General features: G+C 44.5%; 1 protein-coding gene across 4 annotated transcripts in view; it reads left to right on the forward strand.

The window, feature by feature from the left end:
• CEP63 (centrosomal protein 63) overlaps positions 1 to 17490 on the forward strand; it is a 395360-nt gene that overhangs the window by 292755 nt on the left and 85115 nt on the right. The gene's annotated exons all lie outside the window — the stretch shown is intronic.

The following is a 17490-nucleotide window of genomic DNA, read 5'->3' on the forward strand; positions in this document are numbered from 1 at the left end:
CCTACCTTAGAGGTGGAACTGATAGCCCACCTTATGGGTTGAACTAGTCTGAGAGGGGAACACGCCTCCTGACTAGCTAATTTTCCCACCTGTCTGGCGTCCAAATGGGCCCGGGACAGAGGGTGGCATAGTTTGGGGAAGCATTGGATCTCATATCAAAGGCGGCAGAGGCCTTTGAAGCCTCTGATCACTTAGCCATCCTGCTTGGAGGAGGTGATAACACCTCTGGCCAGAGCAGGCATTGTTTCTGCCCTCAAAGAGCGCAGACCCTCACCTGCCGGGGGACAGAAAGTTGTCTGTGGTGGCAGGATGCTCTAGGCCAGTCAACCAGCACACTAGTAGTCATTAGGTTTTCAGGGGGTACCTCTAAGGTGCCCTCTGTGTGCATGTATTCACATTGCATCAATCATGGAATCAGTGTGGGTTTTTTAATAACAAATGTTTGATATCAAACATCTCTAGTTTCAATGAAGCTATCAAGTGGCTGGGAAACGCGTACATTCCAGTGTCCAGCACATGTACTCAAAATTACTTTCCTTATCACTTGTAATATCTAAGAATCGACTTAGACATCAGAGGAGCATATCTGCTCATGCAGATATATCCACACATATAGTATAGTGCACCCTGCCTTCTGGCTTTAAGGCCTGCTGTAGGGGTGGCTTACTTATACTGCATACAGTGTCTGCAGGCATGGCACACAGGATGTGTGCCATGTTGTGTCTTCACTTTTCTCTGCACCATGGCACGTTGCCTGCAATGGCATTGTGCATGTTGGTGCTGAGAGGCCCCCTACGGTGGCACAATACATGCTGCAGGCCTTAGGGACCCCCTTCAGCCTCCTTGCCCTAGGTACCAGGGGTACCATTTATTAGGGACTTACAGGGGATGCTAAAGATATTGCCAATTTGGGGAACAATTGTACAGTTTTAGTTAGAGAGATCTGGCACTCAGGACCTGTATAGCAGGAACTCCATGCATTTCTGTCAAAATTGAATCAGATATCAGGCAAAAAGTGGGGGTGACCATGTCAAGAAGGGGCTCTTTCCTACAGTTTGGAATTCAGGAAGAAAGCCTATAAAACTCAAGGCACCGAGATAACAGATGACAAATTAGACTGCTCGTTCATGACTCCCAGTGATCCTATCCGCAGAGCTCACACAAGCAAGAATACCAGCTACCCTTACACTAATGACACCCAGCTAGAGGAAGAGGACAAAAGAAACAACAATGTTCTTCCTGAGGAAATTCCAGGCTCCATTCTAAACAATGAAGCCTCAACGTCCTCTCCTGTGTTCTCCACTTCAGGCGGAGGGAGTGTTTCAAGACACAATTCAGAGTGAAATCTAATAACTACAGCCGAGTGGGTGTTGCAGATCCTCAGGGACCAATGTGCCCTTCAATTCAATTCCATTTTTCCCACACTTCCACCAAGTGTGTCCCCTAAACTTCAATTTCATGCATCATCACAAAAGGAAGTTACATCTCTCCTGCAAAAGCATGCAATAGAATCTGTTCCTCAAGTACAATGAGGGAAAGGTATCTACTCAATATATTTTTTGTCCCCAAAGAAATGCACCAAGAAAGAATATAATCTAGTACAATATCTGTGACAGGTCAACATCTGCATCAAAAGACACTCATTCAGAATATTGGCTGTGCATCAAAATTACCCACAGCATATGTAAAGAGATTAGATACGCTCTTTCTGTACCTCAACAAATAGTTCATAAAAGCGCATTTATCAGAACAAGTTGTTAGGTTTTCAACATCAGAATCCCATTGTTGCATCATCTCAGTTTTTATGTAAGCTTCGAAAAATTAATGTCAATGCATGTGCACACTCTAGACTATTTGGAAGCAACTTTAAACACAGTGATGGGAGAAGTGCATCTTTCAGAGTATCTACCATGTTGAAAAGTGTCTTTAGCTGCTTCATATGTCTGCTACTAGAGCATGCCAAATAACATCCATGCTCAGAGTGGCATCCTCATGTGTTTACCTATTCCCAATTCACATCTCTTCATGAGACCCCTCCAACAGTTGATCAGTGGATTCAATACAAAAACAGTTGGCAGGCCAATCTGAAACATACAGTGCTAGTATAAGACTATTTTAAATGGTGTTTTAAAAGCAATTCCTTTTCTAGAGCCTGCCGTCTCAGACTATGGTGACAGATGCGTCCCTCACAGGCTGGGGAGCCCATCTACCGAACGTGGACAAAGGTTGTGGTCAGAAAAACACCAACTTTAATGTGTAAAGGTCCTGAAGCTGAAGTCAGTGCATCTATAATTAAAAGCGTTTCATCGATTACAACAGACAGGTTGCTGTTTTAAGCAGACAACTTGACCACAATGTATTATGTAAACAAAGGAAGGACTGATCTAGGGTTTTATATCTGGAAGCTCAAGCAATTTGGCACTGACTCCTTAAGAGAAATGTATCCATCAAGGCAGTTCATCTCCCAGGTATTCAGAATTTTTAAGCAGACCTGTTAATCAGATATTGTGTCGATAGTCACAAAGTGGAGCTAGATGACAATATCGCACTAAATATTTTTCAGGATGTGTTTTCTTCTAGGAGACCTCTTCACTACCAAACAAAATGCAAGATGCACAACTATTGCCTTTTAGAGAATGGCGGAATGCAGTGGCTCCTTAGGAAAGATGTATTCGAGGCATGTGTGCTGTAGATCACATGCTGTGCTTAGATCACCATCTTGTGTTGGGTCCGGATGTTTGCAGTTTGTTTTTCTTCGAATAAGTCTTTCCAGTCACGAGACCGGTGACTCCTCCTTTTGGTGATAGTGCGCATAGCATCGATTCCATTGTTGGATAGTTTTTTCCGCCTTCGGTTTCGAATGTGAATTGTTGCGCTCCAGTTGGACACCGTTTCTCGGGTTCCCCTCGGTGCTCAATCCACCACCCTCAACGGTATTGTTTCTCGAACGCATTTCCCCATTCTCTGCGTATCGTTTCAAGTCGAAGATCTTCAATCGGAAAGACTTGCGGAGGGCCGTCGGGCCCTACCCGTGTCGTGCTCCATAGCAGTCAATGGAACGGACTACATTTAAGTTATGTCCTGGGGTTGCGCTAAGTTTCCTCTCACCGACTTCCACAAAGTGTGCAACCTCTGTCTGTCTCCAGAACACGACGAGAAGGACTGCGACGCATGCCGATCTTTACGATCGAAGAAGATGCTCTGTGACCGTCAGGCTCGACATCACGAAATGTATCAGCCAAGCGGCTCCACGGTGGATCTTTACAGAGAAGATTCAAGATCAAGAAGAATCCAGCGTGCCGGAAGCCGATGCCAAAGTGGAGGATGAACACATTGCCGTGTCTGATGCCGACTCAGAAGTCGAAGACCAAATCACACCAGGTCAACGTATCGAGAGTTCAGAGACTTCCTTTCCCTACCACTTACTCCACAAAAAGGCTCCAGTCCCATCTCTGCCCTCGAGCCAAGGTGGGCACTGACAAAAATTTTCGAGCAACCCACCTTCGGGCCCAGCGCCGAAACATAAAGGAAAGCCTTTGAGCTTGGGCTCGAGTCGGCCCCATACCGGCACCAAACCGAAAGCTTCAGCGCCGAAATCGAAACATGCCATGATGCTCGTTCCATCTTTATCCAAGACTAAATCTTCGGAGCCGAAAACTTTAGAGCCGAAACTTTCGATGCTGAAAACGGCAAGTAAAGAAAAGACTCTTACTAAAGTACTTTCGGTCCGACGTTCCATCTTCGGATTCGAAACAAAATGAGCTGGAAATAAATCCAGATACTGGACATATCATTGCAAAATTACCTGAAAAGAGAAAAATGGGCCCTCTGGAAGATTACCACATACCTCTGAAGATGCAAAATGTGGGCACTAACACTTCCCTACCCTACATTCCATTGACCCAAATTTGATTATTTCACCTGCAAACTCTCCACCACCATCACCATCACCAGACACACAGGATGAAGGGGATGGGGAGGACAATCAGGGTAGGATAAGGGACCCTGACCCATGGGAACACTATGATACTGATGATAATACTGATAATGACCCGGATTTATATCCGTCTAAACCCTTGCCACCGGATGACAACATAGGATATATTGAGCTTCTTAATAGAGCTGCTCATTATCACGGGTTGGAGTTATATAAAGAAAACTTGGAGGAGGATTTTTTATTTGAAATCCTTTGTACCACGCAAAGGACCACTCACACACTACCCATGCTAAAAGGGAATGCTTAAGGATGCAGAAGAAATTTTTAAAGATCCTGTAAGGGCAAGAATAATCACAACTAGAGTGGACAAAAAGTACAAACCGGCACCTACTGACCCTGTTTACATCAAAGGTCAGTTGCCTTTAGACTCTCTTGTAGTTTCCAATGCACGCAAGAGAGCTAACTCACAGACCACAGATGACGCCCCTCCTCCTGATAAGGAGTCCAGGTTAATGATGCCTCAGGCAAAAGAGTGGCATCGCAAGCAGCCAATCATTGGTGCATTGCTAATACTCAAGCCTTATTAGCTTGTTACAATAGAGCTCACCATGACGAGCTAGAGAAGCTCATGCAATTTTTACCTGATGAGCACAAATCTAAGGCTGAATGATCTTATTCAAGAAGGCATGCTCATTACTGATACTTCAATTAGATGTGCCTTAGACATAGCAGACACAGCAGCCAGAGTAGTAAACACCAGTGTAATTCTTCGCAGACATGCTTGGTTTAGAAGTTCAGGTTTTAAGCCTGAGGTGCAAGCCTCTATTCTTAACAAACAGTTCGATAAGGAACACCTCTTTGGTCCAGCAGTTAACACCTCGCTGGAAAAGATGAAAAAAGATACTGAAGTCGCTAAGTCTATGGGGGCCTTGCAAACCTCTTCAGGTAGGGATTCCTTTTGTCTCTCCTATTATAGCTCCAAACATGTGTCATCTGAAAATCTCTCTTCCTCTTACAAGGGCAACAGTCAATCGCCCTCATCAAGAGGTTATTTCAGAGGTGGATTTGGAGAAAAAAATGGAAAGGGAAGAGGCAGAGGCAACTCAACACGTACTTCCCCCGCAAATACCAAACAGGGACTTTTTGACGATAACCCCAGATTATTCCACTTCTCTCGGGGACGTCTAACTCAATTTCTCCCAGTCTGGAATACCATCACCTCAGACAAATGGGTATTGAACAAAGAAGTTCAATCTCTTCTAGAAAAAGGAGTAATAGAGTCAGTCCCATTAAAATATCAGGGCACAGGCGTCTATTCCCTTTATTTTTTAATTCCTCTATTCTTCCTCCAACCAGATTCAGTGACAGAAAGGGCTCTTCACACATAAGACGTAAAAAGAGCATTACTTTATTATATTGAAAGAACAAAACCATTTCATAAAACCAAGCAACTCTTTGTTGTTTTTACACCACCGCATAAAGTCAATGCAATTTCTAAGTCTGGCATTGCAAGATGGATCGCAAAATGTATCCAAATTTGCTATGCTAAAGCAAAAAGAACTTTACCTACACCCCCTAGAGCTCATTCCACAAGCAAATAGGGGCTACTATGGCCTCTTTAGACAACATTTCAATTGCAGATATCTGCAAAGCTGCAACATGGTCTACTCCACACACATTTACTAAACACTACTGTATAAATGTGCTAGCCATACAACAGGCTAATGTAGGCCAAACAGTACTCAAAACATTATTTCAGACAACTGCAACAGCTACAGGTTAACCACCGCTTTGGGAGCAAACTACTGTATAGTCTATGCACAGCATGTGACCTACAGCTCACATGCCTCGAACTGAAAATGTTACTTACCAGTAGACATCTGTTCTTGGCATGTAGAGCTCTAGAGCCACATGCACCCACCCTCCTCCCCGGGTACCTATACCTGTTGCAGTTACAATCCATACATAAGCATGGTCATCTCTTTATACACTACTAACTCCATTCTCACCCAATGCCGACAAACAATCTAACAATGGAGTCGATGCCCATGTGCACTATCACCGAAAGGAGGAGTCACCGGCCTCATGCCTGGAAAGACTTCTTCGGGGGGAAAAAAACTGCAAACATACGGACCCAACACAAGATGGCGATCTATGCACAGCATGGGACTCTTCAGCTCTCCATTCAAGAACAGAGGTCTACTGGTAAGTAACATTTTCCTTTATCAGTAGCCGAAACTCTTCCTGATGCAGTGAGAGGCAGACATCTAGACTCAAGACTACAAATACAGGAAAATATTCACAGGTTATTTGACGTCCAGCCATCCTCCATACAGAAGGAGTTTTCCATAGGGTTACTGGATGGTAATCAGCTAGCCTCATAGATGCCATCTCATGCAAACAAAAATGCTTAAACTGCTCCCATGCGTATAGCTCTATTGTCCCAGTACCTGTATCAATTCTCTGCTGATCACACTAATGAAAAAAGATTGCTACATAGTATGTTAATGCAAATTGTTGTCGCTTTGCTTCATTTGTTTATCTATTTCATATTGAGTTTCACGTAGAAAGAATTGACCCAGTGGATGTCAGAGCACTTTGCAATACACAAACAGTTTAGTCACATAACAGAATGCTGACAGCAAGGTCAGGTTACCAGCTACTATCAAGGAGCAGCAGTATATTCCAGTCAATCAATCAATATTTACTTTATTTGATTTTGTAATAAAATAATACAACTGACATGATAAATGGTCCAACATGATTATAACTTAAATAAAATTCAATTAAAAGACATAGTGTGCGAATCTAAAAGTCATCAAAGGCCAGTTATCCCCTAGATAATTCTCTATCGTGCAGCACTATAAACCCCCATAGGAAACTTTGACACATAAAAAATCAACTTTGTGTGGCTAAACCTTGTAGGTATAAAAAAGCAGGTCTAGCCTAGTAAAATCCAAGAATACAAAAAGTGGTTTTAAAAACTTGTCAAAGAGATTTATATAAAGTACATATCAAAACAATATGCATAGTGTTGCGTTTAGAGAACAGATCACACATACATGTGGGCGGTTCAGAATGCTTAAATCAAAAACCCTCTGGATAGAACAATTGATGGAAGAAACCCAACCTAAAATAGGTTAACAAACGACCCTGGTTTAAGGAGAAGGTATGGCTCTGTCCCGGGAACTGTTTTTACCATTGCATATCTTTGAAATAATGGCTTAACCAGAGCACAGGCTTCCCTCTCAACAGCCACAGTGAAATGCCTCTCTTAACCAAGCAACGTCTTGTCTAATAATTCACAAAGAGTTTATAAATAGCTCTGGTCTCCCAAGGGTTTTAAGATTCTCTTTAACTTAGACCAGCCAGGGAATATTAGAAATATTATCCAACTGCGTGCAATCATAGATGACTGATTTATTTAGTGTTAATTCTTTCTTTAATCAAACTGTGCACCACAACAAAAGAGGTTGCAGCCGGATGTAATCTACGATGTATCTCATCGCTCAGTCTTCATGTAGTATCTCAGTGGGGGTACATTGCCCAGCGCTCAGGAGACCTCTGAAAGATGTAATCTCTGCCACCCCAATTAAGTCTAAATTCACTTAGTCCCAGATCTCACTACCAAAGGTGGAAATGGGAATATACCTAGCTTTATAGATCTCTAACATAGTTCTCAAGGGCTTTTGTCCCAAGTGTATGGAGACGTCACTGACTCCAGCACAGGCCCTCTTAAGGTTTCCAATGTTCTTCTTTATTAGGGGTTGCCAGCAAAGCCTAGAGTCTATTAACATTCCTAAATAAGTACAATTTTCTACCTTGCTTAAAATCTGACCTTGAACAGAAAAGGTGACGCTTTTTGTGTTTTTTGGAACCTAAACCACAACATGTGACTTTTAAAAATTTGTGAGTAAATCCAAACTACCCATAAAAACAACATAAACATCTAAAAGCTGCTGCAAACTTCTAGCAGTGCGAGCAATTATAACTGCGTCACCTGCATAAAATAAAGCCGGGAGCAATCTGCTCCAGACTCTAGGGACATCAATACCCAGCTCAAGAAGTGCATTCTCCAAATTATTAATATACATAATAAAAAGGAAAGGGGTCAAGATGCAGCCCTGACAGACCCCCCTGATTAGACTAAAGGGCTTAGTGCATTCTTCATTACTGCCATAGCGGACTGATGCCTTCAACCCACAGAGAAGGTACCTGTGAAAATTAACCAGATTTTGTTCCATCCCCATGGAACTCTGCTCTGCCCAGAGCTTCTTTCTGTTATCAAAGGTAGAGCTGAGGTCCATGAAGGCTAGATGAAGGGACTCCTTTTTGGTCCGGGTATATTTATTTATGACAAGATGGAGATTAAGATTCTCCTCCACTGTGCCGTGCCCTGAGCGAACCCCATATTGGACACCAGACAGTATTTTACCTTCCTCTGCCCAATGAGTTAGACTTTTTAGTAAAATCCTCCCTATGATCTGAACCTCGACCTCAATCAGGGAAATGGGCCTGTAACAAGAGGGTTTACTCCTATTTCCCTCCTTGCCCACAGGTGCAATAATCGAGGGACGCCATGTCTCAGTAAGGGAACAGCTAATGGCGGCATTAATGTAAAGCGTGAGGAGAGGTGCCCAGAGAGCCACAGAGGACTCAAACAAGGGGTCTCAATTAACCCAATAAGCTTTTCTCACAGTCAGACGTATATTCCAGTCAGTTTGCTTACTGTGTCCATGCTATCTCTTCAACTTTCTCAGTCTCTATATGTCAGACAAAGGGGAAAAGAGCACAAAGTCTGGGTTTGGAGTGGGTGGAGCACCTAGTGCAGTCTAAAAACTGTAGGATGCTCATGTCCAGACTTAGTCATCGCTTCGCTGGGTAAGACGATCTAGGCAGGGGTCCAGCAGAGTCATAGCTCACAACATTGTAGTTCCAAGTTTAGTCTTAAATATGTCTTTACATTTATTCGATTTTTATTTCTTATACTGTCGTGGAAGGTTGTTACTGTCTTGTAGTAGGTGAGCTAAATTGGTGACCATAATTACTCCCAAGATGACTGCCATCACTGTGGTTGAGTTGCATTGTGTGGCTTTAAACAGTTGGGTTGCTTCATATTTCTATGCGTTAGCTATTCTACCACATTTTTTAGCTTTCAGAAGATCAGAGAGGAGGTAGTAAGCAATATGGTAGCTTCCTTTAGGCTCAGCAGAGCATTTTCGCCCCCCAACCCAATGGCAACTGAAAGTATATAGGGAGCATGGGAGTGTGCTGCACTACCAGGTGAACCACAACTCCAGTTTTCATTGTCACCCCTCCATCCATGGCTGAAAGACCGGTTACCCCAAGTCCCATGTCACTGCATGTTTTCGCACTATGTCGGCTCCGGTTATGACGTTATGGAGCCATACAAGTCCCCATCCGGCGCACTGATGTCAGTTTCTTCTTTTTCTGCCCTGCACACAGATCCAAAGTAGAGTATCTCTGGATGTTTGTCGACCTACTGTGATGATCTTTTCTCTTCTGAAACAGTGTGCTAAAATCCTATGCCCTCTGAGTTAAGTCCTGTGGGTCCTGTGCTTGCCAGATGTCTGGTACGGACCCACATTCTATCTGTATGTGGTGCTTGGGCAAGCATCACAACGCGGATGAGTGTGACACCTCCCAGCGATCCTCCCGGTCCAGGGGTCGTTCCCATGAGTGCGGCTCTTCACTCCGTGGACAACAGCAGCGGTCCCTGTAGGAAAGTGGGTTTCTGTTGCAGTAACCCCCCCACTATTTGCCAGACTACTGATGCACTTTTTCTTGGTGTCCCCTGGGTCCCTGCCAATCAGGTTCCCAGGGCCTGTGTTCTTTCCCCAAAACTAACCCAATTGGCATCTCTGGCCACAGGTCAGCCCCTGGTAAATGGTACCACAGGTACCCAGGGCACTGTGACCAGGGAAGACCTCTAAGGGCTGCAGCACTTATTGTGCCAGCCTTAGAGGCCCTGTACCTTTACTCACACACACTGGCTTTGCAGGCTGCGTGTTTTGGTGCAGAACAAAGTAAAGAGTCAACATGGCACAGACCCTGTGTGCCATGCCTACAACCCACTGCCCTGGCATAGATCAGTCACCCCTCTAGCTGGGTGACCTATGCCAGTGGCGAGGGTACAGGTGCATGAGCCCTGTACCCCTACAGTGTCTAAGTCCATTCTTAGGCATTGTAAGTGCAGTGCTGCCATCCATTAAGAGTATATGGTGCTGGGAGCTTGTCATTACGAACTCCACAGCACCATAATGGCTACACTAAAAACTGAGAAGTTTGGTATCAAACTTCTCAGCCCATTAAACCCACACTGATGCCAGTGTGGGAATTAATGAAAAATGCACACAGAGGGCCCCCTGAAAAACGGCCAGCCTCTGGTGGGTTCCCTGACTGGTACACACCAGCCTGCCACCACGAGACATGTTTCTGGACCCCTAGGGTGGGAGCCCTTTCCTGGGCGGAGGTGTTCACACCTCCCCCAGGCCAGGAATAGTCATCTGTGGCAGGGGAGCGTCAAAGGCCTGGAAGCCTTTGTAATGCGACCCCCCAGCCTCTCCTGCTATCAGGAGCAGGACCCCTTCCTGTCTCCCCTCCATTTCGGCGGGAACACAGGCGGGACAAACTAGCCATCCCAGGAGGTGGGCCCACCTCTGCCAACTCCACCCCTCAGGTGGGGGAGGCGAGGTGAATCCCACTCTCCAGTGCTCGCCATCTTGCGGATGGCAGGCACTCCCCAATCAGGACTAGGGATTGTGCTCACTCCCCCACGTGGGGTGAGCATACCAAGGGTGTAGTCACCCTAAGGTCAGTAGCCCATTGGCTACTGACCTCAAGACCCCTAAAATGCCCCCTGAATACAGTATTTTGGGGGCAGCCCTGAACCAAAAAGGCAGATCCAGTCTACCTACAAGAAGAAAAAAAGAAGAAGGACGAAGAGCCGTGCAGAGCTAACAAGAGGACGACGCCCACTGACTTGGACCCAGCCCTACAGGCCTCTCTCCCCTCGAACCTGCTCCTGCGAAATCCCGGCGTGTCCAGCAGCCAGCAACCTCACAAACCCCGGAGGACCTGCCTGCCTTTACTTCCCAGACTGTTTCTCCTGTGAACACCAGACGTGTTTAAACTGCAGCTTCTGGTGCCAGCCAGAAACCGCGAATCCAGCCCACTCTGCGCCCGAGCTCGAGTGGAAAAACACCACAAGGAGGTCCCCCCCCGGCGACCCCTGACCTGCCTCAAGCCTCCAGACGACACCTGCAGCCTCAATCCAGAGGACCCCCCTACCGTGACCAGAGGGCAAGAAAATCCGATGCCAAAAGGCACCCCTGCACCCGATGCTCCACGGCCTTGTGAGCCCAAACCAACGGTGCCTAACCAACCCACAACATCCCAACTTGCCCCTTGAAGTGGTGGTCGCACCCAGAAGATCCTCGTCCCCGAGCCTGCAGTGTTTTTTTTTTTCCAAGAGGTTCTCTATTGAAAACAGCAGGGCACCTGACCTCAAAACAGTACCCTGCACCCGGCCGCTCTAGTGCCGCTGAGGGTGCACCTTTGGTGCTACTTTGGTCCACAACTTGCCCTGAGCTTAACCCTAGGAGCTTTGCTCCCACAACCCAGTGGCCTGCTTGCCAGCAGCCACCAACCGGAGGCTCCCTATCCCCCATTGGATAACATTGGGCATCAACACTGCACCCGGCCGCCCTAGTGCAGCTGAGGGTGCAATAACAGTGCATCACTGACTCTGGGAGACCCCTGAGTCTAACCCCAGAACCTTAACTCCCACAGTCAATTACTTACCTGTGAACCGTTAACCTGTTTTCCTTCGATAGGATAACATTGACACTTTTTCTCCAAAAAGTTTTTGTGAGTTTTGAAACCTAAAAATATTCTTTAAAAATTGCACAAATAACCAAAAGGTGTTTACTCACCTGTTTGCAGGAAATGTCCCAGTGCTGAATCTAGGTATCCAGCACTGAGTTAGAAGAGTAACGTGAAAAGTAACTTACCTGTAACTTACTGTCGAAGCCCATTCTTTTCAATGTACTGCTCCAAAATGTTTTTAAGTTTGGGATTTTTAAAACTGAAAATATTCTTTAAAAATTATATGAATAACCAAAACGTAATTACTTACCTGTTTCTTGCAAATGTCCCAGTGGTGAATCTAGGTATCCAGCACTGAGTAAGACAAGTAATGTAAAAAGTAACTTACCTGCAATTTGTTGAAAAATCCTATTCATTTCAATATACAGCTCCAAAAAGTTTCTAAGTGTGGAGTTTTGAAATCTGAAAATATTCTTTAAAAATCGCACAAATAGCCAAAACGCATTTACTCACCTGTTTCCAGGAAATGCCCCAGTGCTGAATCTAGGCATCCAGCACTGCGTTAGAAAAAGTAACGTAAAAGTAACTTACCTGTAATTTACTGAAAAAGCCGATTCATTTCAATGTAATGTATTTGCTAAGTGTTGCATACTACTGCTCCCCTGTAAATCAAACAAAGTACAATTTCTATTGTATTTTCAAACTGTTCTATATCCAGTAACTTATTACTGAAAAGTATTTAATGCTTACCTGTACCAGGCTTGCTTGGTTCGAAAAATAAACAACAGTATATTTTTATACAAATACAATTGGCCTAGAGTTCAGTTCTTGAGTGTGTGAATTAATTTGCTGACTGAGTGTGTACATCAAATGCTTAACACTGTCCTCTGATACTGCCTTACTGCTCGACCAAGCTACCACTATTAGAGAGTAAGGTTCTATCTAACTTTAACCTCTGCCTACCTCTGGGGACACTAGGACTCTATACACACTATACCTCATTTTGGTGTAGTATATATAGAGCCAGTTTCTTACAGTCCCATTCTCTTGCTACATCTCATGGTAAGCGTTGTCGTACGAGATCGAAGTCCTGGACCTTCCGCAGGTACTCTTCTACTTCTGCTCCGGCATCGCTCGCGCACCTCCCAGCTATTCCTGGAGCCGGGGCGACCTGGAATCAGATGCAGGAGTACTACAAGGCTCTCCATCTTGTCTTTGGGGCCACGTCTCCCTCTGGAGCGCCTGCAGACCCCAAGGAGGTTGTAGGTGCAGTAACTGCGTCATCACTGGCGGGTACGCCCTCGGTGGCAGTTCCAGTCTTAGGTACAGAGGCGTCGGTGCACGGTCCTTCGGGGCTTCCACTTTAGAGCCCAAGCAGATGTGACCTTCTGTAGGTTTCGGGCTAGACCCTTAGCTTGCTTCCCCCCCTTTCCCTTGTTATTGCAATGCTGTTATGTGCGGTTTTTGGCCTCAGTCGCCAGATCAGTGTTTCTGCCCTGGTCTTCTGGTGCTGTTAGCTAGCCGCCTGTCTTGAGACCCTGCAAGGGGTCGTCCCCTACTGGCCAGTGGGGTTCTTTGGATTTGCTTGTTGTGTGAATCCCTTAAAACGCAATTTCCTTTATCCTCATGTGATATCGGGCACTTGGGCTTATTGCCCTTTCTTCTGTTCCTTGGCTGTGGCTCAGGATTTGCTATCTTGTCCTGTTATTGCACTGGAAACCGTGTTTCTTGGTTGCAGTTCTTTTTGCAGCCTCTTATCTCCCCTTGGGGTTCTATCACGTTTTAATGGTACACAGTTCTTGCTCTACACTGCTTTGGAGTTGTTTCCTTCCACTCTTCGATTGTTACAATGGTGACGTGTTTTTTTTAGGAGGTCTTTCTTTATTACCTCAGGCTCAATGTCACCCTTTAATTGGTCGTTTTTCCCCTGTTGGCTGTTTCCACCTTGTGGCTTTAATCGCGTTGCCCTTCCGATGGGGATTGCTTCCCTCATCTGTCTTGTGGGGTTCTTTCTCCTAGATATCCCATTGGGTGACTCTGGTATACTCAGTCATACCTTCTTGTTGACCTCCTAGGTCTAGGTATTGGTACGCGCTTTTTGACAAGCAAACTTTTCACGTTTTTCTCCTTGGGGGGTATGTGCCTGTGAGATTCTTCTAGCAGACAATATTGTCTAATGTTCTAGCCACCGCTCTGTTCTTGGAGGGGCATTTCCCCCCTATTCACTTTCTATTGCTGGTGCTCGGGGTGTTCTCGTCATGCCTTGAGCGTTGCCATGTATTATCGGGCTGCGGCATGCATTACCTATTGCTAGGACGGTGTTCAGTTTTTCATATATCCATTTATTGCCTTTGGATATATTTTGTTACGCTGGCCTTTTGGCCGTGCCGTGTTAATCCCTTTCAGTCTGCTGTTTAAAAAAAAAAAAAAGAGTGAGAGGAAAGGGAGAGAAAGACACAGGATGGAGTGTTCTCCATGATAGAACTCCTCTTCTTCGTTTGGTGTATGCTTCATTTTCTTGGGCCTTCCTCAGGTCGGTTAAGGGGTTGTGTCTTGTGGCCCTTTTTCCTGTTGCTCTTATCATAGCAGGAGCCTTATGTGTTCTTTCGTACCCATTTTTAGTGTACTCTGGGGTTCACATAATGCATTCTGACTTTTATCCGGTGATTTTGTGTAGGATTTTTCCTCAGACTCCGCTTTCCTTGCTAGGGTTATCTTTCCTCTTTTTTGGCCCTGGTTCTTTCTTTTCCACTTGGTGGTAGGAGAATTGATTCATTCTGTTGTGCTTGGACGTGTCCATTCGGACTTTTCCTAATATCTTAGTTTTTCTTTCTACTTAGTGGTTTGCTTTGGCTCCTCTGATGCCCACGTCCTTTCATCTAAGATAGATGCCATCCTCTGCTTAGTCGGTCTGGTGGCTCAGTCCTCTATTGTCTACATTGCAGAGTCCTCTGCTTCTTCTAGTGGTCATGCACCCACGTTCCAATAGTGCCAATTAGCCTTTCGCTCAATTGGATCCATGCTGATCTTCCTTTGAGTTGGGTTACAAATGGGCGTCTGTACTTTGGTATCTCTATGCCTGAGGAAACATGCTCCTTACTCTTGGTGCATGTTACTTGCTTGAGTTTTTGTTGTGGTCGTTACCACCTTTAAAAGAGAGCTCTCTCTCTCTGTTACCTTCTCCCACTGAGGTAGGGCCTATCTTTAATCTCTGTCATCTGGTCCTCCTGGACCTATTATGGTTTTGGTTGACAGACCCTCCTCCTAGAGACTATGGCTATGGTATCTAATTCACAAGTTAAGGAACCTGCGGCTAGATGTCTCTATCAGTAGAAGTAACAAGTTACTTACCTTCGGTAATGATGTATCTTGTAGAGACATAGTCTAGCTGCAGATTCCTTAACGCCCCGCTTATCCTCCCTGCTCTGCGAATTACCTTGTGGTCTAGTCTTAGTGTTTCCACTTCACTTGCTTCCTGATTGGCTGACCTTTGGCATGGGAATGGTCCTCTCTTTTTCCTTATTCTGCTTCTGTTGTGGTTGGATTCTCCAGATTCGCTTGTCTGGTCTCATGTAGTGTTTTCTTCCACCCTTTTCTCTTGGCATGTGGTCAAGGGAGTGCCACCCTTTCCTCCTGGTGTATGGTTAATGGAGTAGGAGGTGTTTTTCTTGTGTACTGTGTCATGCGCCTCTGCGCAGTGTTCTACATGACTTGGGCTTCATTGACTTTTTGGCCTTTTCCTCAAGGGTCTTCTCTGGTATTATTATACCTTTTTTTCCCTTTCACATTTGTTGTTGTAAAGATTTTTCCTCTTTTTTAGCACACTGTTTCCACAGTCAGTTCCTATGTGTCTCCGCGTTCTACACTGAAAGTTTCACAGAAGAAGCCGACATCAGCGCGCCGGAGGGGACTTATACGACTCCACTGACATCATATCCAGAGCCAATGTTGTACGGAGCTATGCAGTTCTCTGTAATGCACCTATCACCAGACCTCCTCACAGTGCACACTGAAACCCGTACACACATAGAAACTATATCCAGTGTAATGTAATGTGTATATATCCACATACAGACGTAACTGTGTCCCATGGGTTAAGTTTTAATATGTTCAGCCTAAATAAATGAGCCGTGTGAAATACATATGGCTCTATAATCCTAAAGTTTGGATTGCCTCTGCTTTTAACTCACAGGACTACACTGGACTGAACAGATGGTGATTGGCAGAATGTCTACTTCTCACCAAGAGACTCATTAGACACAACCCTTGGCAGCATCATAAGCACAACCTTGGCCCCAAGCCATACAGCTGTCAAAGCATTGCACCTCAATAATACTTCTATACCAAGTTGCATTCTCACTTACCCCAGCAATATGCATTAGACAAACTACTCACATCAACATGCACACATAATGGTTCATACAAAACAGTTGCCTCTGTATATCCCGGTTCAACAGCACATCCATATCCTCACACCAAAATATATATGAACCATTCAGAAGAATGTATTCTCCACCAGCATACCCCGAAAATTACATCCAAACCACATAATTGGCAAAAGTACTTAACATCCACTAGAAGCCATGGCATTGGACAACAGTACACCAAAGCAGAATGGAATAAATAACAACATTTTAGGTACACACATCAGTAAACATAATACTTCACACAGATCAGTGACTCTGTCTACCTGGCCACTATTCAGCAGAATCCATATTAAGCTGTGCATTAGTCCAGTGGTTCTCAATCTTTTGACTTCATAGGTCCCCAATGAATCACTGTTGAAAGCAGTGGTCTTCGAACTAAGCAATTTCCATGATTTGAAACTCAAGCCAAGACATCAGACACAGGTATACATCAAACAAATACACAACTTATGAACTATTTCTTTTAATTTGTATACAAACCAAAAATACAAAAAACAACAATTAAATGGGTAGGTTTGGAGCTTTCCAAAATGTGATTTTATTTCTAAACAACAAAGCTATATGCTATACTCCATCATGTCACTTATTCTTTTTGCTCCTATTGCATCCTCTCTTTTTGTAAGCGCATACAAGTGCTTCAACTGAGGCCCTCCAATAGTCGATACTACTGTTTCCTGCTTATCCGTTGGTCCCACAAATCAAGCCAAGGATACAACTTAAGTATTAGTCTCCAGTTTCAAAAGCCTTCTCATCCACAGTGTGTTTTTAACATTTTTATTTCACAATTTGGTTTTCAATGTGTATATATTTTATTATTTTGCTAATCTTATTTATTTTCTATAGCGTTCGCAGACTCCTAAGTAGGTGTGGCAGACTCCCAGGGGTTGTTGGACCACTGCATTAGTCTGATCAATCCTTCCAGCCTCTTGGAAGATTCCCCAAAATGGAAAAGGCACCCAGATCCTAATATAATTGTTGAACCATACACATTATAGAAATCTGCTGTACAAATGCAAATATGTCACATAACATACCTCTCAAAGACATCTGCAAAGATTCTGATTAGCAAAATCCACATTTTTCTTCTTGCCTGTGCATTGGATATCAGTTCCCAGCTTGGGCCAACAAGACCAAATATTAGTTTTTTTGCAGCTGAAATTTCCTTTCGCTGCATCCCTTTTTAGGTCTTAGATTTTTTCAGTCATCTAGATTGTGGTGTTGAAATATGGAGGCAAGTTCAAGAGGCATACTATGGAAACTCTGCCTACAAAGACCAGA

Source organism: Triturus cristatus, chromosome 11, assembly GCF_964204655.1.
Source record: "Triturus cristatus chromosome 11, aTriCri1.1, whole genome shotgun sequence".
NCBI classification, from domain to species: domain Eukaryota; kingdom Metazoa; phylum Chordata; class Amphibia; order Caudata; family Salamandridae; genus Triturus; species Triturus cristatus.